The sequence below is a fragment of the Martes martes genome (assembly GCF_963455335.1).
Source record: "Martes martes genome assembly, chromosome: 13".
Lineage (NCBI taxonomy): Eukaryota > Metazoa > Chordata > Mammalia > Carnivora > Mustelidae > Martes > Martes martes.
Genome location: NC_137901.1, coordinates 82,118,084 through 82,142,961, shown reverse-complemented (window position 1 = coordinate 82,142,961; position 24,878 = coordinate 82,118,084). Strand labels below are relative to the sequence as shown.

Below are 24,878 nucleotides of genomic sequence, written 5' to 3'. Positions count from 1 at the left end.
ACTCATTTTTTTAAAGTCGTCTTGGCAACGTTTATCCAAAAAAAATCATTAAAAGACACATACCCTTTGGCTCAGAAATTCTACTTAAATTAATTTATTATGAAGAAATAGGCAGAGCCCTCTTGGCTCCCTGAGCAGCTCCATGGCGGTTGGCAGGAACCAGCGCCTTCATGAGAGGCAGCAAAAAGAAGCCAAGAAGAAAGTGGTTGATCCATTTTCTAAGAAAGATTGGTACAAACCTGCTAGGTTCAATATAAGAAATATTGGAAAAACACCAGTCATGAGAACTCAAGGAACTAAAATCACTTCTGATGGCTTCCAGGGTCATGTTTTCAAAGTGAGCCTTGTGATCTGCAGAATGTTGAAGTTGCATTTAGAAAATTCAAGCTTATTCTGAGGCTCTTCAGGGCAAATACTGCCTGACTAATTTCCATGGCATGAATCCTACATGTGACAAAATGTGCTCCATGGCCAACAAAATGGCGGACCATGACTAAAGCTCATGTTGACGTCAAGAATACCAATGGTTATTTGCTTCATCTATTTTGTTTTGGCTTTACTACAAAATGCAACATCAGATTTGGAAGCCTTCTTGCACTCAGCACCAACAGGTCCACCACATTCGGAAGAAGGTGATGGAAATCATGACAGGTGCAGACAATTGACTTGAAATTAGTGGCCAATAAATTAATTCCATATGGCATTGGAAGACAGAAAAGGCTGGCCAGTCGATTTATCCACTCCATGATGTCTTTGCTGGGACAATGAAAATGATGAAGGAACCCAAGTTTGAGTTGGGAAAGCTCATGGAGCTGCACGGCAAAGGGAGTCGTTCTGGACAAGCCACTGGGGATGAGACCAGTGCTGGCATTGAATGAGCTGATGAAGATGAGCCACCAGTCCAAGAATCTGTTGAAAATTCAGACAGCTCATGGTGACAGATAACAAATCTTATTTGTGATGTTTAAAAAGATGTGCAGAAATGTATGGAAAGGGGAACATAAAAGGGTGCCCACTTCACGGTTATTCAGGAGTGCAAAAAATTTAGAAACGGCCTAAATGTCAGTCATAGTAAGTTGGTTAAATTCCTATTTAATCACTGGCCATCCATCCATTGGAATCTTACGTAACAATCAAAAATGATGATTTTGTTTTCCCCTAATTTTCCAGAAAATGCGCCCTGACATAAGACTGAGTGAGCAAGAGGGGCCATACAATGATATATATTGTATAACTCCATTTTAATAAAAAGCATATATATTTATGCATAAAATTATTGGAAGGCTCAACCACAACATATTAATGATGTTATGTCTAGGTAAAGGGATTAACCATATACATATATTTTTTGTTTCTCTTGGCTTGGCTGTGCTCTTTTATTTTTATTTTAAAAACATGGATTACATCAGGAATATAGAGAGTTCCAAATATATTTTTGTGAAGGTCTTTTGAATACACATTCATTATTGCTCACCTTCACAGTTCTTAGCCTGTTTGTCTTTCACCAGCCTGCTGGGACTGACCAGTTCCCTAAACACTGACTGGTCTCTCTTCTCTCCCCTTGACTGACTACTAGGGATTGGAGATACTCCTGGGTCCCAGAATCAAATAGAGAATACAGGTCAAGTGTTCTCAAATATACTCCTCGAGCTGCCCCCCTACAGCCCCCCTCTACTCTCTCCAGGGAGACTCCACTCTCCAGAGAGCCCTTGGCCCATTCACCATCTCCAGCAAACAACTCCTATCTCTGGCTCTAAGAAAAAGAGTGAACCAAGGACACCGATTTACTGCCCACCAAGGGCCTGTGCAGAGAGCGAGCCGATGGTGCTTCCCATTTGGGGTGACTCTTGAAGGATTTGAAGCTCCAGCAGAGAAGCTTTTAAAGGAGCATAAAGTGAGTTAAGTGATCAGGAATTTATCCTCTTGAAATAAAAGGAGGTGGGAAGAAGAGGCTGTACCTTTAAACTTGGCCAAGGTCCACCTCACAGTAACAGGACTGTGACGGGCAGATTGGTGTTCTACTGCTGACCTCCAGCAAGAGATGTCCACCTGGACCATTTCCACCTCTTGAGTTCACCAGCATGGCCCTGACTCTGGCTGAGATGGTCTTCTCCCTGTTCCCGTGACTGGCATGACCCCCACCAGGATCTCAGTGGCCTGACCCACCCCTCCCCTTCAACGCTCCTCTGAACCGATCCATGCTTCTACTTGCCAATAAAACATCCACAGTAACACACTGTGTGTTTGGACTTGATTCTGTAGACAAGGAGGGCTTCCTTTATTCCTTCAAGAGTACTGAATGTGGACGTGGGTTGTCCTGGACCAAGCACGGGGTGTGGTGGAACCTGCTCCTAGAATTGTGGAGTCCGCCTTTGAGGCAGGACAGAGATGCTAAGCCAATAAATAAGCAGGGAAGACATAGGGAAGAAATAGACCCATAAGTTGGCGAGTAATTGAGACTTTGATCCAAAGTCAAGGAAGGCAAACTCGTGCTGGTCCCATTCAACCTCACCAACTCAGAGTATGTGGGGGGCTTTCTGGCGCCCTGGACCACCACACATCATGGGGATGTTCAGGGTCCCAGCCTCCATCTCCATCACCCTCCATATTACAAGTATCTGAGGCAATGAGAGGGGAGGTTGTTCAGAGGGGAAGGTCACCCTGGGACCCAGCAAAGTCTCAGGGCCCTGAAGATTGGATGTTCAACATGTCCATGTTGGCTGCTGTTGAAAGGAGGTCCCAGCTGGACCCCACCGGGAAGGATGGCCACTGTGGTCTCCAGCACTCACTAGAGCAGGACTGGACAATTTCATGCTGCCCAGAGCCCACTTAGTTTGTGGATGCGCCTTCAGGAAGAGGCTGACCCAGGCCCTGGTATCTGTTCAGCCTCTCAAGCTTGTCCTCTCCACTAGGTCCCCTTCTCTCTTTCCGTCCTCAAGTTCTCTCCATATTTTCCCCTTCCTGCCAGCCTGGGCATTCTTTTCTAACTCAGGATATGAGAACTCACTCTTATTCGTAATCAAAAACAAACATACTGTCTACGACTTGAGTTCCCCATTAAAGGTTGTAGGATTTTGAATTTCGAAAGCCAAGAGGAGATGCCATATTCTTTAATTTTCTGCAATCTCAACTTTTCTCTGAAGGAATGGGTACCAAGGACCTTGCTCAAACTGGGGGTAGGGAGCGACCAAGTGGGGAAGCAGGCACACTCTGAAGCATCACAATAAACACCAAAATACCAAAAAAAAAATTTCACTTAGTGAAAAAATAAAAGAGCATCTACCAGGCACAGAGTTTGGGACTAGAACACAACGGGCATATGGACAAGGCCAAAAAGAGGGGCCAGGGAAAAGGAAAAAGGGAGAAGCAGATTGGCCTCCATCTGACAGTCTCGGTCAACAGAGGGGCACTTCAGAACAGAGATCCTGGGACCAAAATGGCCAGACCCTCGTCCCTCCATCCAAAGCCAGGGCAGCCTTTAAAGGGGCCACAGCTGGAGGCTGTACCCTGGGGCACTGCCCAGCTCTTGGGCAAAGGGAAATCTGAACGGGGCACTTCTGGGACTCTTTCATACCTTAAGGAGGGCAGGTAAATGCTACTAAAGAGATCAGCAGAGAGTCAGACCACCTGACTCTTAAGGTTAGCACAACATCCCCGACCAGGGAATCTAAGCAGAGGCCAGAAAGCACGGAGAGAGTCAAGGAAGTGTACAGTGTGGTGGTCAAGTTCATGGAACTTGGGGCCGTGTCATCCGAGTTCCAGTCCCACCTCTGCTACCCTCCAGCTGTGTGGTGTGGATGGATCATTTTAGCTTCCCCTTTAACAGATCGGGGATAATAACAAAACCGACCCTATCGCTTCATTGGAAGGATTATGGAGAAGCTAAGGTTTTAGAAAGCACTTAGAAAATGCCTGGCCAGGAAACACTATTAGGTAAGTGTTAGTAAGTGTCCTGGTAAAAAATGAGGAGAAAGAGCCCTGCAGGCAGAAGGCACAGCCTGTGTAATAGCCCGGAGGACGGGATCAGAATAGCACAGAATGGAACCCACATCAGTGGGCTGGTTAGCCAAACGGTTGGTTAATCACATTCGACTTGAGCAGTATTTAATTTATTTTTCAGGCACAGATTTTAAGGGAAATAACGTTCTCTGGTTCTGCCAAACAGCCCACCAAGATGGACTGTGTGATTTTCCTCTAAAATCCATCCGGATCTTACCCAGATGGACTCAACGCCGAAAAGCAATGAAAACCACCCTTATTCCCACAGTCCGCTCTCGTTAAAGCTGCAATGTCTTCCAACATGACAGATGTTGACACACATTCTTGCTGCCACCCATCAGAAAATCTGGGTGCACTCCTGTAATGCCCCCTCCCCATCCCAGACGCTGGTCTTCTCGCTCGCCCCACAAGGCCATGCAGCCTGCGGACCCCGCCAGCTCCTTCCTGCCCCTCTGGCCAGCCCATATGGAATGAGTTGCTCCGTTTTCACTCCTTATCAGAGATGGAAATATCTCCCCCCGTGTCTTTGCCGAGTTTTTCCGCGTCTGTGAGCTGGACAATGCTTAACTCTTATCGTTCCAAAGCACTGCCAGCCTTCTGACTCCCAGACCCAAATCGCGGGGTTCAGCATTGTCAGATCACGAGAAGGGTAGGGAAGGGGATCGCAAAGGGAGGGGGAGATCTAAAGGACGCTTAAAGTACCAACAGTTCATGCTAAGAAGAATTCAGTTGCTTCCCTCTATAACTTTAAAAAGACATCTTTGAAGTAGCCTCCCTTCCATTTTATTAACCTTGAACCTGACCTTGTAGGATAACAGTGATAATAACCAGCACACTTTTAACCCTTCCAGCAACCCACCGAAATAAATAGATGTTCTCATTATTGTCCCATTTTACGAGTGAAGCTCAGAGAGGTCAAGTAACTCTCCCAAGACCACACAGCCATCAAGTGGAGAGCAGACGTGTCTGAGCACATACATTCATCACATGCTCAGCCAGCAGATGAACATACATGAACATGCCCCTGTGGTCTGGGACGGTCTCTTTACCCCAGCCTAGCAAAGTTTACAGACACTACCTGAGGTGGGAGAGCAGAGTGGAGGACTCACTCCCCCAAGGGCACACAGCCAGTAAGAGAGCCCAGTAGAGACGGGGCCAGGACTTCTGCAGCATGCCCATTTATTCCCACATTCTTCTTTAAGATAGATGGAGCCGAGGACCGGTTATCCATAAGGGAGAAAGGGATAACATGTTACAGCTCAGAGCTGGGTTGTGGAGGCATGTGCTCTGGGTGGTCAGATGTCACCATTTACAAGCTGTGGGATCAGGGACTAGTTGCCTGGACTCTCTGAGCTTCAGTTTTTTCTTACACTGTAAAATGGGGAGTAGCAATAAAAATCTACTTTAAAGGGTCACTGTAGGGTTGACCTGAGACTGCGAAGACAAAGTGCCCAGCACAGTGCCTGGCGCATAATATTAGCTTCTGCAAATACCAACTCTCATTATACTGATATTAACGATCCATGCCGTGGGCTGGTTTACCTCTCAAGACACCCAACGGGAATTTTGGTGCACAGTACACGCAGAGCATCAGACCAAGAGCTGCTGGTGTTGCAAAGAATCCGTTCTCAAGAAACGTGAGGCAAGAAACAGGAGCTCGGGGCGCCTGGGTGGCTCAGTCAGTTGGGGATCTGCCTTCGGCTCAGGTCATGATCCTGGGATCCTGGGATCCAGTCCCATGTCGGTCCCCCTGCTCAGGGGTGTCTGCTTCTCCCTCTCCCCTTCTCCCCCTGCTTGTGCTTTCTCTCTGTCAAATAAATAAAATCTTTAAAAAAAGAAAGAAAAAAACAGGAGCTCCGAGTATGACAAGGTCAATGGTAATTTCTGTTATGAATGGGTCCGTGGGAAGATCTCTCATCACGGTAGCATGTCACACTATATGTATCCTGTCTCCCTCACAGGGTGACGAACTGCTTATGACAGGGTATGAGCCCAGTATGTCTTTGTAGCGTGTTGTCAGTTGCTTGTGCAAAATCTATGTGTTAATTATCTACTTCTCTGCATTTCTAGCACCAGAGCCACCCTCTTCCCATGCCTGCTGACTATAATAGGCTTCTGCATGGTTCCCCAGAGCCTCCTCCCAACCTCCTGCAATCCAGAATGATGTTAAATGTACAAATGATGTTCTTTCACTCCTTTGTTTAAATTCCCCAATGGCTTCCCTTTGCATTAACAATAAAATCTAGGGGCTCCTGGGTGGCTCAGTTGGTTAAGTGTCTGACTCTTGGTTTTGGCTCAGGTCATGATCAAACCCTTCATGAGGCTCTGTGCTGACTTAAGATTCTCTCTCTCCGGGGTGCCTGGGTGGCTCAGTGGGTTAAAACCTCTGCCTTCGGCTCGGGTTGTGATCCCGGGGTCCTGGGATTGAGCCCTGCATCAGGCTTTCTGCTTGGCAGGGAACCTGCCTCCTCCTCTCTCTCTGCCTGCCTCTCTGCCTACTTGCGATCTGCTGTCAAATAAATAAATAAATAAATAAATATCTTTATTAAAAAAAAAAAAAAGATTCTCTCTCTCTCTGTCTGACTGCCCCTCATTGTGCTCACTCTCTCTCAAGGAAGAAAAAGAAAAAAGAAAAAAAAATCTAACCTCTATACTCTGGCCACTAGGACCCTGTGGTCCAGCCCCACCCACCTCTCCAATGTCATCTCCTACCCTCTCGGCCTTTCATTTTGCTCCAATGCACTGCCCTTCTTGTTATTGTTCTAAACACTACCTCAGGGCCTTTGAACTTGCTGTGTCCTCTGCCTAGGATGTGCATTCCCAGATCTACCCACGAATGGATCCTGTCATCATTTATGCCTAAACTCAAATGTCAGCTCCTCAGAGAAGCCTCCTGTGATGATCATTTCTAGACTAAAATACCCCTTTTACTTTGTTTCATATTACTCTGTGTAATAGAGTACCACTTTCCTGAACCAGAATGTAATATCTTTAAGGGCAGAGACCTTCTTTATTCTGGTCACCATTGATTCCCCAGAGCCCCATCCAGTGCCTGGCACACAGTAGGTCCACAAAGTGTTTGTTGAGTGAAATTACAGATGCAGGATTGAGAGCTCCTTGAAAATAGATCCCATATATTCTTCTCCTTTGGCTCCAAAGAGCCCAAAACAGTGCCTAGCACCCAGCAGGTGCCAAATTAGGGCACATCCCTCCCCTTTAAGAGCACAACATGAAAATGACAAAAATCGCTTCTGCTCCTACCTCCATAAGCCAGGTCTCAGTCACATCTGTCCAGTGCAAAGGAGTCTGGGAAATATATTGTTATGCTGAGTCACCGCATGTCCAGTGAAAGATTCTAGGACTATGGTGAAATGGAGGAATTAAATAATTAAGACTCTCTGCCACAAGTTGCAATAATTTTTAAAACAATGCAAATAATAATATTAATATTAATAATAACAGCTGACATCCATTGAGTGCTTAGTCTTGTGCCGGGTACAGTTCTTCTAATCCTTACAACCATCCCTGGCAGCGGATGCCACTATTGTCCCCTGTGTGCAGGAAAGGGAACCGAGGCTTAGAAAAGCATGGACAGCTCACACACAGCTGCACAGCCGGGAAGTGGGGACCACCAGACTGGACCAATTTGGTGAAGAAACTATTCATGACCCAAAGAAATGGACCATTATCACTCTCTAAGCACTGGGGAGCCATTGAAGATTTCGAGAGAGGGGAAAAAAAAACTTCTAGTAACAGTCCCTGAGCTCAGGGTGGTGTGTGCATTATCTCATTTCAATTTTGGTGCTATTAATCTCCCAGTTTGGCTGCATCTGTTTTGTTTCCTGCTGGACTTCCAGGGCCCAGAATGGTGTCAAGCACACACAGAGATGTTCTGTAGACATCTGTGGATTGTTGAAAAATTTCATTGGAAATTAAATCACTTCATGTGTCGCGACAGTGTCATGAAGGTCTGTCTCCCTCACTAGACTGCAGATTCCATGGAGAGCAGGGCATGGGTCATCCCCGGGCTGCGCAGCATTCCCCACCCCCCTGCCCATGCTCTAACTCAGCTCCTGAAATATAGTACGTGCTCACTAAATGCCTGTTGAATGAATGAGCGATCATCTTTGTCACAGAGAATGGAGAGGCTGAGAGGAATCTTTTTAAAGATTTTTTTAAATTTACTTGACAGAGATCACAAGTAGGCAGAGAGGCAGGCAGGGCGGGGAAGCAGGTGCCCCACCGAGCAGAGAGCCTGATGTGGGGCCCGATCCCAGGACCCTGAGATCATGATCTGAGCCGAAGGCAGAGGCTTAACCCACTGAGCCTCCCAGGCGCCCCGAGAGGAACCTTTTAAAAATACTGCTAGAGCCTAAGCCTTCTCTGAAATTGGAAACAAAGTTAAAAAGTAAGAATTCAGTTGCTAATGATTCACAGAACTTCTGCCTGCTGGGCTCCAAGCCCATGTTGGATCCTGTTCAGAACTGATGGAACACCACCGGCTGGGAAGGCTGCATAGACCGTGAGGTTTCTTGGGTACCAAACCATGTTGTGTGGATTCTGAGGAGTTGGGTGCAAATGAATCTGAAGGGTACGAATTAAAACCGTATGGGATATGAACTGGCTTTGGAATGGAGGAGTCAGCTGCAATATTGGAAACAAACAGCTTTTTAAACTACCTTAAGGCACGGTCTTGAGCTCACCCCATGCTTAGGATGCTCGGACAGCAGGGGCCTCCGGATGAGTTGTGGGGGTTGGAGGTGGCCACCTGGACTGGGCTGCAGGGCGTCTCTGAAAGACTCTGACTGCTGACGTCCCAGCACAGCAGCAATGACTTCTGGACCACCAAATCCTTGGGCACAAACCAGTCCTCGGCGTAGACAAGCCAAACCATTGAGCCAGGAAGGCCAGACTCTGCGCTCAGCAAAATAAAGTTTTGAAGTAGATTTCATGACTTAGCAGGGACACGATGACTTCCGGAGGAGAACACTGGCGATCAGTAGACTGACCATCGTCATCCATGGTCAGTCAGTCACACCCCCACCCTGTAGTAGTCCAGAGAGAAGAAACCATTATTTGCGATAAATACCTCCCCCAACCCAGAAACTCCGTGTTCCTGTCTGTGCCTCCTTCTCTGTTTTTCCTCCAAGTCTTTACCGTATATATATGATTCTTTTTGCTGCCGCTCCTATCAGACTTGCCTCCCTGCATTTCTTTTCTTAAATCCAGGACGGTCTTTCTAGCCCCCGAACTCTTAGCATCTACTGTTCCCTCTACCACCAAGGCTTTTCTCTCCAGGTTTGCACAAAACCCAAATGTCAGTTCACCCCAGGAGGACACCCCTCCACCTCATCCCTCCCCTGCTCTGATGTTTTCCATCGTAACATTCACCACTGCTGGTAATGATCTATTTCTCCTTTTTGCTTGTTTAATACCTCATTCTCCCACTTATCTGCAAGCTCCTTGGGGAGGCAGCTTGTGTGTTTTATTCATCACTGTAGGACCCCTCCACCTCACCCACTCACTTTCCACTTAGAAGTCCAGAATCTGCCAGCCAGAGAGGCTGGAATTGAGAGCCTTCAGAGGAAGGCACAGAGACCCAGCTAGTGCTAATAGAGCCAAGAGCCATCCATCACTCTCCTACCCACGACAGCTGGATGGATTAATAATCCTGGTTGGCCTGAAACTAACTGGTAGACCCGTCTGGCATAAGCTTCCCCTCTTCTTATGTAGGAATTCCTGCGGTGGCACAGACCAGAGCTGTCCACCCCATCCTCCAAGCCCTGCTCAGACCTCACCCCCTGCAGAACACCTTTCTTTCTCTCCCCAGGATCAAGTATGTGCTCCCACCTCAGGATTTCCCGGGTAAATCCTGTCTGTGCCCTACACTGGCAGTGACTCATTCATGGGCTGGAGGGACCCTGCTGCTCTTTGTCTTGAATTCTTCCTTAAATCTCTTTTTGCTTAACTTTCAATATCCGTTCATTCTTTTGCCTTCTGACATTCACTCATTCTCTAGCTGAGGGATCTGACTGAAATCCTCTTTTAGGGGCACCTGGGTGGCTCAGTCGTTAAGCGTCTGCCTTTGGCTCCAGTCGTGGTCCCGGGGGTCCAGGGATCGAGCCCCTCATCGGGCTCCCTGCTCGGCGGGGGTCTTGCTTCTCCCTCTCCCACTCCCCCTGCTTGTGCTCCCTCTCTCACTGTGTCTCTCTCTGTCAAATAAATAAAATCTTTAAAAACGAAAAAGAAATCCTCTTCTACTCAAAACCTCCAGGGACTTCCAATTCACTCAGGGTAAAATCCAGAGTCCTAATCACAATTCTTGGCCTCCATGGGAGCTGCTTCATGCTGGAACCTCCTCCTTGGCTCCCACTGTTTTCACACTCCTTCCTTCCACTCCAGGAATACTGGCCTCTACTGCTCCTCCAGCATGCAAGCCACACTCCTGCCCCAGGGCCTTTGCACTTGCTGTTTGCTCTGCCTGGTATGCTCTGCTCCAGATATCTGGGTGGCCCATTCATTTCATTCCTTCGGGTCTTTGTTCACATTCACCTTCCTAAGGGTCTGCCCTTGACTGCACCTTATCACCCTCGATTTTCCTAGTTCTTCTGTTCTCTGTGTTCCGTAACTACTGATTTCTTAGGGACTTAACTGGTTTCCTTACTGTGGAGGAAGGAGAGGAACAGTTACTGGAAGTAAGCCAGCAATCTAACACAGCCGTTATTCAAAGGAAAATCAAGGAGCTGCTAGCTGAAGAAGGAAGGCCCTCAAATCAGGACAGCCCACCAGCAGCACCTGCTCTGTTCAAAGTGCTCTGGGTTTGCAGTTTCCTACAGGACGCCCTTCTTATTAAATTAATTAAGGGAACTGCTCTGGCCTGGATATGCCTCCTGCCACACATTACACTGTTCTCTAACCCAAGCTTCATTCCCAGATATTTGCTGTTTGGGTGGGATGGTCAGTCAAGGTGCCCTGTGATTTCTGGACAAAGAGTGGCCTTGGGGCCCAAGACAAAGCCACGAGAGCCTCTGTCTTCCACAAACTGAATCATGAATGTAGGCAAACCCCAGAGATACTGTAGGTTCTGTTCCAGGCCACCACAAAGAAAAACAAATATCACAATAAAGTGTGTCAAGTGCATTTTTTGGTTTCCCAGTGCACAAAGAAGTTAAGTTTATGTTGCAGTCTCTTAAATGTCTGATAGCATTTTGCCTAAAAAACAAGGGACAGAACTTTAATTTAAAAATACTTCCTTGCAAAAACAATAACAACAACAAAAAAACAGACCAAACCCTTTCTTGCTAAAAAACGCTAACCATTATCTGAGCTTTCAGTGAGTCATAATCACCAATCACAGATCACCACACCAAATATAATAATAATGAAAAAGTTTGACATAGTGCAAGAATGATCCAAAAGTGACACGGAGACACGAGGCAAACAAATGCTGTTGGAAAAATGGCGCCAGTGGACTCTTGATGCAGGCTTGCCACAAACCTTCAATTCGTAAAACAACCAAACAAACAAAACACAAAAACCAAAAATGCATGACCTGCAAAGCTCCATAAAGCAGAGCCCGCTGATATGAGGTTATGCCTGTAGGTGAGATACATACGGGAAGTAGTTGGAACCAATTTATCTCCAAGGCTGAACCCTAAGAAGACTGCCTTACTAGTTCTTGCTACCTAGATACTGGAAGTTTCCTGCTTTCTGTTTGTTCCTGGTCTGTGGTTCAGGTTTTCCTTCACGTCGCGGGAATAGCCTGTGTCCTTGTAAAAATTGGTTAGGTTAGCCTGAGTCATTGATGGATGGAGTGCTCTCTACGTAGTTACTCGTTTGATTCCATTAGAGCTGCTGCCACAGCTTACTTTATCTCCTCTGGAAGACAAACCCACCCAGTCGGTTAGTCCGAGAGCAAGGATTTAACATAGGTCATTGACGAGACCAAGGGAGGAAGTGGTGTCACCAGAGCCCGGTCGCTGAGGCTGCCCAGGGGGAGTTGGGACCTTGAGGGGACCCTGGGAAAGCAAGAGCCATCCATGTAAGACATACAGCCACTGCCCAGAGAGGTCCCTTAAGTCAGAGAGAGCACAGAGTGTGGGAGAATGACCTTAGCATCTCCCATCACCCCATCCTCCAATCCTCCAGTGTCCCTCCCACGGGAGGTTCCCGTGGGCTGAACCTAGCCAGAGGCGAGGGACACTGAGAATTGTAGTTTGCGGCAGTCCGTCATCGGCTACCAGAAGCGGGTGGCACAAAAGGGGTGAGGGGTCCCTCTGTCTGACCTATCTCCCTAACGCCCTCATTGTTTTCCAACATGACGTCCAAAGGGGCAAACTGGGAGAAGGGAAGAAACGAACGGACGCGTTCTGCCGTTGCGCTGCCCAGCCCGTCCTGCCTTCCTCCAGAGAGCCTCCATGTGGCTCTTTTTATGGTCTTCGGTCCGGGCCAATGGCCTGGCCACCGCTCCCCTCCTTCTATTCCCATAAAGTCCCCTAGGCCTGCTGGTAACCAGAGGCCCGGCTTGGGCTGGGACCCAACTAACTAGACGAGCCTTGACTCCACTCAGAGCTCTGGGCAGTGCCCGGGCAGCAGAGCCAAGGTCTGTTCCTGTCTGGAGTTTGATGAATTCTCTAACAGTTCCTTCTACCCTCAGAATTGAAAACTAATGTTTGTGCAGCCCGGCCCATTAGCGTGCTTCCCCGGTGACGGAGCCCCTCCACCTCCCCGCCGCAGGCCTGCCTTCCCGCCTTCCAGCCAGCGCTCTTGCTAACATGCTCTCTGAAAGTCATTTTTGGACCTGAAATGAGGAAGTGGGGCCAAAGCTCACTTTGTGGAAAGATTTTATTTCCATCTGAGTCCACTTCAAGGAACGGCGAGGGATTAGTTTTGTTAGCTTTTTACCTCCAAAAAAAATCGCAGGGCCTTCTTGAAGCAGATTTATGGAATGGCTCAGCAATCACATTTCAGACCATGGAGACCAGGAGCCCTTTCTTTGGGGATGACTCCAACTTGGCTGGCACCACGCAGCATAGGCTAAATGGAAAACATGTAGCAAGGCTGGCGAGGCGCGCTCTGTTCCGCGGCAGGGTCACCGAACCCGGTGGAAGGCCCCGGGGGCCCAGCTGCTTCCCCAGATGCTGGTCGAAGACAATCCGAGGAGCTCACTCCACCCCAGGTACGAGACAGAGGAGGCCAGTGCAAATGGCGGGGTTTCCCCCCCAGTTATCTGCGACCAGTGGCTCCCAAACTTGAGGGTGCACTCAGTCCTCGGGACTTCCCGTGGAAACGGACCGGGATGCTGATTCAGCAGGTGTGGGGTGAGCTCTGACTTGCCGTGTGCCCAACAGGCCCCACGTGCTGCCGCGGCTGCTGCTGGTGTCGCTGGTCCCGGAAACACACCTGGAATCCCAGGGACCTACACTGTGGTATACGGGGTCGGGTGTGTGGAGTCATCCTTTGGGATTTGGGGGAGGGAGCATGTCAGAACTTCTATTAATTCTCATATTGTAGCTCACCCCTCTCATTTCTAATCTTTGCACATAGAGTATTTATTAGTATATTAACCTAATAGTACATGAGTATATGTATGTATGTATATATGCTATCTGTGTGGACTATATTTATATATAGTATACAGAGATAGATAGATAGATAGATAGATAGATAGATCTGCTCAAGGCTCTTTTTGACTTATGAATTAAAAGCAACCTCACCAGTTTTAGGCATCTTGGCTCCGCCAGTCTCCCCAAAGTTCATATCTGATGGGTTCCAAAGAAAACTTGACCGGGACCCAGAGAAGCCAGAACACGTGCTTTGTCAACAATGGAGCCAAAGGAGACATTCTCCAGGGGTTTTTGCTGGAACTGCTGTGTCTGAGACCTTTGCCATATATATATTATATATTTACATATATAACATATATATTTATATAGCCCACCCTCACTTTTTTAGATGAATACATAATTATAAAAGAGTATACTTCCTCAGACTTCAGACTTACAGAGAGAATCTTTTCTCTCTCTCTCTCTCTCTCTCTCTTTTTTTAGAGAGAGAGAGAGACCACACAAGCAGGGGCAGGAGAGGCAGAGGGAGAGGGAGAGAGGGAATCTCAAGCAGACCCCACACTTAGCAAAGAGCCCAACATGGGGCTCAACCCCACAACCCTGAGATCATGACCTGAGCCAAAACCAAGATTTGGACCCTTACCGGCCTGAGACACCCAGGCGCCCTGAGAGGATCTCTATAATACATGAACACCTTCTTCAAGTTCTTCCCATAATTCAGAGCCACTTCGACCTGAATGGGACCTACTCATTGAGGATCCATTACGTGCCAGACACGGTGCTGGGCATTTTAGCCCGTTCCCTGTCCGGTGGAGAGTATCATGTTTATTTTACAGGTGAAGAAACTGGGGTACAGACAGGGAACGTAACTCCCCCCTGTTCCTTCATCTAACCGCCAGCAGAGATTCAAACAGTTTGAACAGAGGTTCCCCAGTTTGAGTCAAACAGAGCAAATGTGAGCTAAGGCAATATGCTGTCCTTCCAGCTGGCCATCGCTAAGCAGGGCCGCTGGGACAGCCTCCAGGGTGGTGCCTGGGTGCCGACTCCCTGACCCCATCATTCTGACCAAACAGCTGGTAGGCCCCCTCCTTCTCACACCCCCAGCAGCTTCTTGGGGGCCCATTGGCAGAATTCACAAAACAGCCGTGCACGGAGATTCGCCATCTCTCGTAGCTATCTCAAGGCCTTGGACAGATCAAGGCCATGGACAGTCTGTGCTTAGAGGTCTGGGTTCCTGTCTCGTCTGTTTTCATCTAGAAATAAGTTCCCCTTTTCCCCCTAAGAACTGGGTCAGTGGCAGACAGTGGGCTCAACTTTTTGTGTGCATTATCTCCGTTAATGCCCACAGAAACTGTAAGAAGATGCTAGTACTCTCCCCGTGAATTGATCAGCAAATTGAGACTTGAACAGATAAGTGACATACCCAGGGGACCCAGCTTTAGAGCCGGAGTTGATTCTAGGCGGATCTGGTTCAAAGCACGGGTTTTGAAAGCATAGGCGCTTGGTCTTCCCGTGAGATTCTTAACCCTTCCTTAGCCCCAAGTCATACGGTTGTTAATGGGTTCATTACTCTGACACCCAGCCGGGTTTGAGGAAAGGGGAAGAACCTGTCACATCTCAACTCTGCTTACTTACCTGGGACTCAGGCAGGTGCCAGCCAAGGTCTCAGATGCAACAGTTCCAGCAAAAACCCCCCAGGGGACGTCTCTGTTGGCCCCACTGTTGACAAAGCACGTGTTCTGGCTTCCCTGGGCCCCGGTCAAGTTTTCTTTGGAATCCATCAGATGTGAACTTTGGGGAGACTGGCAGAGCCAAGGTGCCTAAAGCTGGTGAGGTTATTTTTAAGTCGTAAGTCAAAAAGAGCCTGGAGCAGAAAGGTTCTCACCTGCCACAGAATCAAGCTTGGGTGACTCCCTCTGCCAAGGATGCCCGGGGAGGTTCTGGGGCAGCTCAGACATGGAGCGGTGTGCGTGAGTGAGTGTGTGTGTGTGTGAACATGTTTGAATGTGTGAAGGTAGACACATTTGAGTGCGCATATGAGAGAGTATGTGAGAGTGTTTGTGTTTAAATGTAGGTCGTTGGCAAATCTGTGTTCACAATTCAGGGTAAAAGAAACACCAAGTCTCCTTCACACCCTTAGGAGATGTGATCGGTTTCCTGCACACACTTGAATGTGTGACACCCTCCTCTGGGGACGTCCTAAGGTGTACACGCTAACCGTGACAACGGGAGCTGTTACTGTCACCAGTCCCAAAGGAGTAAAAAGTGGGAATATGATCAGAGCCCAGAAAGAAAGCAAGAGAAGGGGAAAGGAAGGCTCCTGATGGAAGCAGGGGCTTTGGGTCCGGACACGTCCAGTCCTTACCACCTGGCTGGGAAGGAGGGCAGGAAAGATAGACTCCAAAGGCACTGTCCTCCATCCTTTGCATCTCCTACTGGGGTCTCTCGTTGTCTGAATTCAGCTGGAAGCCAGAGATGTGGGGTCCCCTGATGGAGTCTACACAGCTCAGTTGCTCAGTTGCTTAGGGAGCGCAGGGTAGAGGGTGGGCTGGAGGAGCCCAGGAGTCTTGGCATGGAAACCCAGCAGAACGACGTAGCCAATGGAATTGCATTCCGCCGCCTGTGAGAGACATGGAATAAGCAAGACAGAGATTTGTCCTCTCTCGTGGAAAAATACTCAGGGGCTGCCAGGGCCGCCACACCGCATTACCGCCAACACCCCCATGCGCAGCAGCATCTGTGAGTAGCATCCCCTGGAGTTAAGCAACCAGGGCTGAGAGGCGACCCCGTGACATCATCGGTCCCTCTGGCTGGAGTCCTTCTGCTTTCCCGTCCTTAGCACTGCCTTTCATCCTCATGGTTGTGACCGTGATCACAGGTGGCCGCGGGAGCTCCCGCCATCATATCGGGAAGGGGAGGGGACAAAGGAAGGACAAGCACTCTCTAGAAGCGTCACCCATTAACTTTCGCTTACATTCATCTCTAGCACTCCTGTCCGCACGGGATGCTTCCAATGATCATTTCTTTTTGACCCGGCATCACACTGCTTCAGGCAACCAGGGGAGTTTTACCAGAGAATCAAGAGAAAATGATGACTGGCCCTGCCTCAGTGAAGGACGGATTGGGAGCCGGAAGGCCCGGGTTCTGGTCTCCACTTGGACTCTAGCTGGCCAGGCGATCCTGGGCAACGCACAGTTGATTCTGTGTCTCCCATGACAGCTTCCTTCCCCATTCTCTTCTACTTCGTGCCCGACTACTTCCAGGTCCTGGCATACTCCTGGAAAGTTTTGTTCCACCACTGCCCATCCCCTTGGTGTGGAAGAGATGCAAGAAAGGAGAAGGAAGTCTTCGCCTTCAGTCTTCTCTGGCAACAGGCAATATAATTGGATACTTACACCAATTAGCAACAGACAGATTTGCATCTGAGTGCGGGCACCATTCTTATTAGCTGTGTAGCCTTGGGCAAGTCTATTCGATTTCTCTGCATCTCAGTTTCCTCCTCTGTAAAGTGACGCTGACAAAATTCTCACTTTGTAGAGCTGTGGGAGAATGGAATGTGTAAAACTGAGTACATGACCAGAACACGTGGAATGATAGATAGTTTGGAGAGTTACAGAGCGGCCCTCCCACCTTCCTGCCAGGAACACGTGTGACTGGCACGGAGAACAGCAGTGAGAAAGAAGGGGATCCCCTCACTGCCTAACAGGATGCTGGAAAGTGTGAACAGTGGCAGTAGCCGGTGAGCTGTGAGGCTTCTCATGTCCTGTTGGACAAGTGATGGGGAGAAATCAATTTCTGACCTGGAATGTGGAGCCTGTGTATTGAAATGTCCCCCAGATGCTCTTAAATATATAAATGCATGTTTATTACAGAAACATTTTCCAAGTTTTTTTTTTTAAACTACAGGACTTGTCAGAGCCTTTCATATGTTAACAATGTTTCTAAATCTTCCATGGTGGAGAGGAGGTATCACATACAGCGTGCTAGATGTATTTGCCTAACACCCCTCTTTTTCTAGTAGTAATAACAAAAGCAGTAACAGTAATAGCAATGATATTTATGTACTTACAATGTGTTTGATCTCATGCTAAATGTTACACATTGTGTATCAGTCAGCTAACATTGAAATGATGTTGCATAATGAACAGCCCCTCAAATCTTCCTGGCTTAAATAATTAACATTCTTTTGCACTCATTGGCCTTTGATGAGCTCCTGTGCCTCTGTGTCTCTAACTCTAGGACCCCAGTTAAAGCTTCATCAACTACCCATGGGTTGCTAGTCTCATGGTTCCAGACTGAGGCACATAAGAACAAACCAAAATTATATATAAGCACATTTAAAGTCTCGGATGGAGCACATGTTATGACCATTGGCCAAAGTAAGCCACATGGCCACACCTGTCGTCAGTAGAATAAGGACGCGGATCCCCAGCACAGTAAGCCGTAGCAAGGGTAGAGAAGAAAGAAAGGATTCCAAGCAAACAGTACAGTAGATAGCTCCTGTCTGTGTGCACCACCTCTAATTCTCATGACAGCTCTAAGCAATATTTTATTATTTGACAGGTTAAAAAAAATTCAAAACGAGTCATCCTTTGACAAGGGGGAAGAAAGTCAAAAACGAAAGCTCAGAGGTTAAACAAGTTGTTGGAGTTCACACAGTTCTCTGTCAGATGTAGGACTCAAACTCTCTGAATCCTGGCCCGGGCTCTTAACCTTTGGGCCAGCTAGAGATATCTCACTGGACTTTAATGTTCCTTCATTTCACATTTCCCGTAGTACTTCTGCCGCATTCACTCATATTTACTTTCAATGCAATGAAATGTTTTATGATGCTGTGGCCTGGAAGCTCACCTATAAGCCCATTGCCTTTATGTAAATGCTTAGATTATAAATATTACATGAGCCCTGTTCCTAATTTACTACAAGAGACAAGGTTGTCTCCCATAAGGAGAAATTGCACTCAGTGATGAAACAAGGAAATGGGAATTTACGGATGCAGCAGGTACCATGAGGAGTTCACCCATATGCTCGCAGCACACAGCCTTCCTGCGCCTTTGGATGCATTCCTAGTGTCAGCATTTGCAATTTCCCTGAGCGCTCCCCCTGACCCAGCTGTCCTGGGAGTTGGCACCTCCAGAGGCAGCCCTCAGACAGTGACAGATCCGATTTGGAGGACACATACCCCAGCTTTGGTCCCTCGGGTGGACCACTCCACAGCATGTTCTGTGTTGTCTCTCAGAGTTCCCCCAGAGAACTGAGCCTCAGTTTCCCCAGCAGCAACATGCCCATGAACACGTTCTGGGACTGGCTGCTTTCCTTCCAGTTTCCCAGCACCCTTACTGGTGTTTACTGGGACCACCTCCAAAAGCAGAACAAGACAAAACAAAAATTCCTCGCACTTAGATTCTTATCTACTCCTGGCGGTGATTCTACCTAAGACAAGAGATGCATACTGTTAACAACAACAACAAAACCAGTTGGCACACTCTACCTCCTTGGTAACCCCTTGCATATTTTCATACATTTATCATGAAAACTTTTACACTTTTCAGGGAGGGATCCCAGAGACTCTGATACAAGCTATGGACACCTCAAGAGAAAAATGCACATTCGCACCCTGTGCACCTTCTGAAACTCTGTGAGCCCCAGGTGGATGCATTCGACAGGGAGGCAGGAAGCCACGAGCAAGCCAGCCTCAGGGGATGAGGGAGCCCATAGCTTCAGCTGAGACGGAAGCAGGTGCCGGCAAAACGCTGGGCTCATGCTCCCTTCGCCTCTGGCTTAGCTGAGTTTGAAAGCCTCATCCTTCACCGCTCCAAAAACTAGACTCAGCAAAACCCGGGCGAGGAGCCGCTGTCGGAAATGCCTCCTTCTGTGACGGGGAGGGCGCTCAGGGTTGTTTAGGCTGCTTATCTGCTGGCCCCGTGTTCACCTCGCCCGCAGTTCCCCGATGCCTCGCCTTCCACGGCGTCACTGCTGACTTCAAAGGCTCCTCCACCCTTGGAAGGGACGCAGGGCCGGGTGGGGGGTGCTGGGGGCTCTTGGCGAGGAAGAGGGCCCCGTCCCAGAGGCCAGGGTGTCTCCTGCCGGCGAGGGGGCCAGCCCCCCGGGGTGCACCCCACATGCGCCCCTCTGCACCCCCCCCAACCAGGAGGCCCCTCTCTCCTCAGGGTGGATCCCCGTGCCCCACCGTGGTTATCCCAGCTTGGCCGTTTGACAAGAACTGGGGGGACGGGCTTTGAGCACAGGCAGTCCGGCTGGAACTGGAATCCAGGTCTCGGTAGAGAACGCCTTTACTTCTCTGGTGCTGACTGTGCTCATCCATACCATAAAAAAAAAACAGAATCATGATCTCCCCGACCAGGGTGGGAAAGCAACAGACAAGTTCCCCGGGAGCGCACAGCATGCAGGACATGCTCCAGGACTGCAAACTGTTACGACCGCATCCCCCAGAGCCCTTTGGCTGATTTCCCTCCCTCACCTTGATCCCATTTTTATGTTTTCCTCTCCTTGCTTTGCGAACCAGAGCAGATAATTCATCTTGCTCCCCCCCCCAAATCCTCCCTCGCTGGAAATATTCTCCTGGGGTTTCCGCAGAGAGCCAGACTACCACCTGGAGTGATCTCGTGGCCCCTGTGTGAGGCAGTGAGATCTTTCTTTATGGGAAAGACAGCCCTGGCCCCCAAAACAGTGCAAGTGTTTTAGGTGCTCAGTCCGCCCAGAACAATATCCTTCTATGGAGGCTGCGTCATAAATATCTTACTGGCTTATCCTCGGCTAGGAAATGGTCTGCAGAGCCAAGAGATCGCTTTCCGCCCCCTTCTTTATGGGGAAGACTTTTGAAATCCCACTCTTTGGGTCTGTAAAGCCCATTACTAACACGGAAGCTGGGCGGGTTTCCCTTTAGCCAGTCACCTTATCGTTCACAGTGTCCTCATCTGAAATTACGGCTGGACGCACTGCTACTGATTATGAGCACTAATTATAAGACCATGACCATCACTAATAATAATTAATAATAATACTGAAAGTAACAGCAAATCTCAGTCACTGATGTTCTAGGCGCCATGCTGAGTATCTTGCCTGATTCGAATCTCCAGTAACCCCATGAGATGTGAGTCATCATGACCATCCCCATTTCTCAGATGGGGAGACAGAGATCCAGGCAGGTGGCATAAATCTAATCGAGGTTCTGTGGTGATAAGGGGTGGAACCAGGATTTGAACTTGGGTCAGTGGAATTCAAAAGCTTAATCACCCCAGCAAACCACCGCTCAGAATTGTTCCTGTAGTGATGGAGAATCCAACAAGAAAAACCCCTAGAGCGGGACCAGCACAACTGGGCGGGGTGGGGTTTGTCTTTTCCTCTTATTATTTTTTTTATAAGATCTGATTACCCTAGTAACTCCCAGCCCCCGCAGCCCAAACAGGCGGTAACTAGGACTCAGTGCTTGTTATCGTCAGCCTCACCCAAGAACTAATAATCTAGCATCTGCGCCTTTCCATGACCTTCCAGTCCCTTGGAGCTATGAGCAAGCTCATGCCCCTATAAAAACAGAGAAGGCACACTGGTTTTAAAGCAGCTGTCTTCATTATCTGGAGGCAAGGAAAAGCTTATGGGAGCCCTCTTGGGATGCAGCCTGGGTTGGCCGTCCTGTGAAAGACCCTGGGAGTGAGCAGTGGGTAGGTTCACTCTCTTCCTCCTAGTGCAGGGTGGTCACCGGCTGCCTCTGACCTTGGCTCCGGTGCTGATGTGTCTCCAAGGTCCTCTGGGAAGCTACAGCCTGGCCTCTGGAAGAACCAGATGACAGAGCTTCGGTTGTCCATCTGGAAAGAGCTCCCAGAGCTCCTACTGGGCAGATCTGAGTCCATGGGCTCTTGGGCTAGTTAGTAAAATCTCTACCCTTAATCTGCTCAGCTTGGGGTCAGGAGCCCGATTCCTTAATCTTTCTCTCCTACAAGGAAGACATGGCAAATGGGTGGCCTTGCAACCAGAAGTCTCAGCCAGACCTTGACATACGTGCCTCCTCTCATCATCAAATCTCAACCCAATTGCAACCTCCTCCAAGAAGCCTTCCCTGACCACCAACCTAGAGTAGGCTCTGTTACAACACCTGGTTGATTTCTTTCTCACTAGGAGAAATCACCTTCTCTGTTTAGTTAATGGATGGCTTCTTGCCAGTGCCCCCTCACTAGAATATAAGCCTCAAGAGGGCAGATTCTTTTCCTGCCTTATTTATGTCTATGTTTCCAGAATCTAGAACAACACTTGGCTTGTAAATAAAATTTGTTGAATGAATGAAGGAATGAATTCAACAAATGAATAAATGACCCAACAAGGGTTGGAGGACAATCACCTGTTTCGGTTTGATGTTTGAGAAGAGAGGGAGTGCTTGTGAAGGCAAAGCCGGACAGACAAGCCAGCAGTCCCGTGGGTTTCTAGAACCCTCCTTGCTTCCTTGCACTCACCTCTGGCCCTTTTCTCTGTTCCTACAGGGCAGTCAGTGTTCCAGACCCATGGCTCCTGGCAAGAAAGGACCTTGTCTCATTTGGTGTTTGTCCCCAAGGGCTGCACCCACCCTGGTGCCTCGTGGGGAGGGAACAGGCTTGGGCAACAGACTCGGATTTCACACAATTCACTTGTTTCCCTAAAACTCAGTTTCCTCGTCAGCACACACGAATCATAATAGAATTTTCTTCAAAGAACAGTGTGAGCCTTAAATGAGACAGCTGTGTATAGTCTCAGCCAAGCTCGATAATTAGAATTCTAACTATCATCACCAAATGTTTTAACATCTTAAATGTATTATTACTAAGTGTTCTAATATGTATAAATATTAGGTAAATGCTTTAAATGTATTGTTTTGAAATGTTTAAGTGGTTTAGATGCATTATTCTTACGGTTAAGTATTTTAATGTTTTAAATATATCGTTAGGAACTGTTTTCATGTTTAAAATGCATGGCTATTAACTGTTTTAGCTTTCAATGTATTATTTTTTAAGATCTGCTGAATAAATACATTGTTAAAAATGAATGCTTTCTCTCTCTCCATCTTGTTCCCACCGTACCCCATTTTCTTCTGAGCACTTGGTCTCCAGTGGCTCTATTTCTGTTTTTTGTGTTGTTGTTGTTTTTTTTCTCAAACATGCCCCTTTCCTCTCAGAAGGGTCCACGGTGAGCATCCATACAACAGGGCAGCACTGACAAGCCCTTCGAGGTCCGACAGACAGGAGTTCAAATCCTGACTCTGCTAACCTGTCTCTTTAAGCTTCTGTTTGCAAAGAGAGACCCAGCCACTCCAGCCACCTGGTGGGTCCACTATGAGAGTTCCTTGTGGGATGGCATAATTCCTTGGTAATTAACCAGTGTCCTATTAGTTCCAGAAAGGTTGCCCATGTTTCCCGAGCACCTACTGTGTGCCAGCTCCTGCACTAGGGACGGGGGACAGCTCAGTGAACAGAGGGAGAGAGTCCTGACCTCATGGGGCTTTCGTGCAGCCGGCTGGTACCTTTTCTTGCCGGAGAAATTGACTCTGTTCCTTGGAAGCCACCTGCTTCCCACTATATGCTTTCCTGGTGGGTTCTCCTTTCTCCCATATGTGCTTCAACTCCCAGGGCAGACAGAATGTGCAAAGCCAAGTGTGCATGACACGCCCCAAGAGAAGGGCAAAGTCTGAGACATTGGGAGGCTAAAAGCAGAGGCCCCGTTGCAGTGGTGGCTGCCCTGTGCTCCCCAGACTCCCCCTTAGGACCAAAGAATTTGTTCCTTCACCTGCCAGGACTCTTGCCAGCAGATGGCTCATAGCTGCAGCCTCTTCAGGAATTGTCCTTGCCACAACCTCCTAGAATTTTTCCCCGGATCCTTCCAGAAAATGATTTTGGGATCACTCCTTTCTGAGTTACCTCCATCTCCCACTGTACCGACTCTGTGAGGTGTCCTTATCAGACTACATTTTTCTCTCTTGGTTTACTTAAATGTCTTCTCCGCTGACCTATGAAGATAGACACGAAGGAGCTTTCTAGAACAATGTTCTTCAGATGGTAAAAGCTAAATATGAATTTATTCAGGCTCATTCTCTAACTGGCTGACAGAAGTTTGGCCAAGGTGTATGAAACCAGCTAACAGGAGTGTTACAGAAGTTGGTGGGGATTCTAGAACTTCCCTCGTCGACAGAGCTGGGCATGATTCCCTGGTGTGAAATCAAGGGTAACAATGGCAAATGTTTGTAAATACTTTCTTGTGCATACTTTTAAAAAAGATTTTATATATTTATTAGAGAGAGAGCCCCGGTGGAGGGAGAAGCAGAGGGAAAGGGAGAAGCAGACTCCCCACTGAACAGGGACCCCAACCTGGGGCTCGATCCTGGGACTCTGAGATCATGACCTGAGCCAAAGGCAGATGCTTATCCCACTGAGCCACCCAGGCACCCCTTGTGCATCCTTTTTCTTCATCCTTAGTATTATGATAGTCACTAGTCACTATTTTATGTCTCAGCTGTGAGTTCATGCTGTACCAGCCCCTGAGGCAAGCACCTTACCTACATCATTGCATTAATTCCTTCCATTAATTAAGAGGTAGTTACCACTTACTTCCTAGGTGAGCAAGCTGAGTCTCTCTCAGAGAGGTTAAGTAACTTGCTTAAGGTTACACAGCTAGAAGAGAATAGAACCAGGGCTCCAATCCATGTCTGTTTGGCTCTTAAAACCCTTGATCTTAAGCATTAAAGCAATATTACGCTTGCATTCTTGAAAGCCAAGCAAAGAGAGAAGGCCTGCTTATACCCACTTTACCGAGCGGAACCTGTGGTGTGGACGGTGAATAGGAAATTCACAAGAAGTCACTAATAGGTCCACACATAGGGCACAAAGATCAGCTAAGTTCCTGGAAGTGAGTGTTCTTATTAAATTCAGAAAGAGAGAGTGAGGATTAGAAACCAGCACGTCTGAGGAACACTCACTAACCCTGGGATGTCTGGTTTCGGACACGTGTGTGAATTTAAGCACTTGGCCCCAAGCAGACACTGGAGGGACGGGAGCTGGAACTGACGAGAGGGACGCCCAGCAAGGAGGGCTCCTGACAGATGCGATGTTTCACGCGGGACCATTCATCCACATGATGGATGGGAGGCAGCCCGGCTGCGCCCTGGGTCCCAGTGAAACCAGCATTCCTGGAATAGGCACTCCCCATCCCACAGCCCCTTCCGCACTTGGATTTGGAGCCAACAAGCCCAAGGCCGTCTGTCTGGCCCTTCCCCCACCCCCCACCCCCCACCCCCACCCAGCAACTGAGCTCGCTGTGGAACCTTATCAAGTG

General features: G+C 48.3%; 1 pseudogene across 1 annotated transcript; it reads left to right on the top strand.

Annotated features, from left to right (window-relative positions):
- The first annotated feature begins 142 nt into the window (after nucleotides 1–142).
- LOC308354303 (small ribosomal subunit protein eS1-like) lies at nucleotides 143–878 on the top strand (annotated as a pseudogene). The gene has a single exon. The product of its transcript is annotated as a small ribosomal subunit protein eS1-like (transcript).
- Nucleotides 879–24,878: the final 24,000 nt, after the last annotated feature.